We start from the raw sequence: 3282 nt of genomic DNA on the forward strand, positions 1-3282 counted from the left end.
GGAGAGCAACACGTAACAGCTAATTCAAAGTAATCCAAAAAAGAAGTTTCATTTCATTTGAATAAAGTTTCATTTAATTTGAAAAAAGTTTCATTTAATTTGAATAAAGTTTCATTGAATCTGAAAAAGGTCGCATTTAATTTGAATAAAGTTTCACTGAATCTGAAAAAGGTTTCATTTAATTTGAAAAAGGTTTCGCTTAACATGAAAAAGGTTTCATTTAATTTGAAAAAGGTTTCGCTTAAATTGAAAATGGTTTCATTTAAACTGAAAATGCTATAGTTGCTATTGTGGTGGTAGTTGCTGATGTGATACAAATTCCGTTGGCGGCTGATATGGCTGAAATTACCAACAAATTGCACGACCATGCTGTTCATAAGAGTCGTTCAGTCCCGAATGCTTATTTAAAATTGAACGAGAAAAGACATTCTTTTTTAAGTATTCATCATCAACGTCTAGTAGACCCGAACGTTTTTCTAAACCCTGATGCCTTAGTGATAAACGACTTAGTGCATCTAGTGGATTTTTTCGCTCATTTATCTTGGCTTGTTCTGCATTCTGACTTGGTGTAAGGCTTACTTCGCTAGCCGTTGCAAATTTGTTGATTTTGTTTGCACAGGATACGCCAGGATCGCCAATATATCGTATGATATATTATTCAATTTAAAAATTTATTTTCTTTCTTGTTTGAAAGCTGGTTTATTAATTATCAAAAATTTTCTATTTAACAACAAACAAATTTATAGAACCATAAACTGAAAATCAAGAATTTAAACAAGTATAAAAACGTACAAGTAAAATACCCTACACCGAGGTACACCTTTGTAGTTATAAAGTGGGCGGTGCTACGCCCAATTCCTAAAAGTCTACACTCTAAAAAATCTGTTTAAAAATGCGACTATAAATCGAGTATATTTTTGTTTATTTTTAGTATTTTTTGGTAAATATACACGATGAATATGTATATTTTTCTCGTTTACACATTTTCGTGCGTAAAAATCCTTTTTGTTGACGGCTTTATACATATCTACGGGTGAAATCAAACAGCAGATGTGTATTTTGTTGCTTGCACACACTTTTGTAGTAAATTTACGCACACCACAACAGCTATATCACACTCTAAAAAGTCCGAAATTTAAACAAACTATTCGTTGAATAATCGAGCATGTAATTTCGCGAATAATATGGTAGGAAATCAGTAACCTACCTTTTAGGTAGGAAATCTACACAATTTTTTTTTAGAGTGTATAGCAGTCTTATCTATTGTTAGGAGATTGTTGTAACTATTAACTTGGAGTAAATTAGCGTCCCCATTGAAATATCGCAGTTTTCGTATATCTGAAGTTTACTGTTATACGGGAGCAAATATCTAGCGATCGAAAATTAATAGAGACCTAACTGAAATAGTATTTTAAACTCCTCTTGTCTCTTTTTAGCAGCCAAACTATTTCGATTCGTCAAAAATAAATTCCTTATCGTGAATTCCAAGGTCAATGGTCAACTAAAAAAATAAAAAAATTTTGATTTAAACATAGCTAAATGTTTTTTAAGTCGTTTTATGCGATATACATACATACATTTATATGCACATATCTATGCGTGGTGGTTCGCATCTATATATTTTTAACCGACTTCCAAAAAGGGAGGAGGTTATCAGTTCGTCGGAATATATATTTTTTTTTATGTACGTATGTTACCGCATAACTTTGGACCACGTCAACCGATTTCGGTAATTCTTTTTACAATAGAAGGGTAGTGTCTCAGAGGTGGTCCCGTACTAATTTGGTTTAGATCCGATCATTGGATCATGAAATGTATATACACTATATATATTTTTTTAAGTCGGTTTTTTTTGTTAAAAATTACTTGTTAGATACACAATATCACATGTATAAATAATGAAAATTCGTCCTTGTACATATGTATAGATATGTATATGTACATACATACAATTGTTTGTGTTTGTGTGTGTGTGTAATTAAAAGGAAAAATAAATACACAAATATTTCAAACTTTCGAGTATAAATTTAAATGAATTTTTCATTAAATGTTGTTAAAAGTAAAAGCTGTCAGGCACAATAAATACTATATTTATGACGTAGAATACGTCTTACGTTTCGATATGGAGGCTCAAATGTTGTAGTTGTAATTTTTAGAGCTTCACGAAAATGCTTATTGCACGAGAACTACTGAAGCGATTTCAGAGAAAAGTGTGCCGTTTCAAAGACAAAATTCCAAATCTATTGACAGATACATTTATGTATGTAAGTAACCGATTTGTTGTCTGTCATGGAAACAACGGTAAATATTGGTTTATTTTGGGGTCAATTTTGAGCGTTTAAAGTACTCTAGCAACTTATGGTTGGCAGATCTAACTTTCGTTTTCGGGATATAGGTTCTTTAGAGCAGTAGAAATATTATCGTGTACAAATTTTATATAAATTCAACAAATATCGAGCATTTAAAGGCAAAAAATTTTTGAAAAAATTCGCAACTTTTTTTTAATATCAAAGTGCTCGAAAACAGCTCGAATGATTTTGTTTTTGTTTTCTTTAATCAAAAATTCAGGCGTTTTCCTTTCGTTTGGTGCATGGGAAGTATTGGTTGATATCTTCTAAGTACATATGTTTATTTTATTCAAATATATGGGCATAAATGCTTTTCCATACAAAATCACTTCGTCATCAATTTGCAAACATGTGCATGGGTAAAAACAGTTAGGTAATGGCAGAGACAAAAGGATACCAAAAACAGATTGCGCGGGTGAGGGGAAATATGTATAAGCCGATCGCAGCATATTTTGTACCCATGTACCTACATATGTACATATTATAGATATGTACATTGTACATCAATATATATATATATATACAACCTTTGCGTATTTAAAAGCCTGTAAATTACTTGAATATCACAACCCATGTTCACTTCCTCATCACTTAAGAAAGAAGAAACATAGACCTTTTAAATAGAGTGTGTCTATACATTTATGTATATCAGTTTATTATACCCGAGCGCACTTGTGCACAAGGGTATTATAACTTTGTTCACATAACGGTTGTTTGTAACAGGCAAAACGAATCGAGATAGATATAGACAAATGTATACATAAATGATCAGAATGAAAAGAGAAATCGATTAAGCGGTGACTGTCTGTCCGTCAATGTATACACCCCGGCTTATCATGTAGCGGTAGCTTTCGGAAAGGTGGAAAACATATATTTAATACTTGCGCCGGGTATTTAATGTTCGGCTCCGCCCGAACTTAGACTTTCTTACTTG

General features: G+C 32.0%; 1 long non-coding RNA gene across 1 annotated transcript in view; it reads right to left on the reverse strand.

Annotated features, from left to right (window-relative positions):
- The window catches only part of LOC108363452 (uncharacterized), a 16265-nt gene extending 13428 nt beyond the window's left edge, over nt 1-2837 (reverse strand). The window contains exon 1 of the long non-coding RNA XR_001847627.1: nt 2827-2837. This is a non-coding gene — a long non-coding RNA (uncharacterized LOC108363452). The remainder of the gene's footprint in view (nt 1-2826) is intronic.
- Between the last annotated feature and the right edge of the window lie 445 nt (nt 2838-3282).

This window comes from Rhagoletis zephyria, unplaced genomic scaffold (assembly GCF_001687245.7).
Source record: "Rhagoletis zephyria isolate East Lansing unplaced genomic scaffold, Rhagoletis_zephyria_1.1 Rzeph_scaffold_01284, whole genome shotgun sequence".
In the NCBI taxonomy this organism is placed as follows: domain Eukaryota; kingdom Metazoa; phylum Arthropoda; class Insecta; order Diptera; family Tephritidae; genus Rhagoletis; species Rhagoletis zephyria.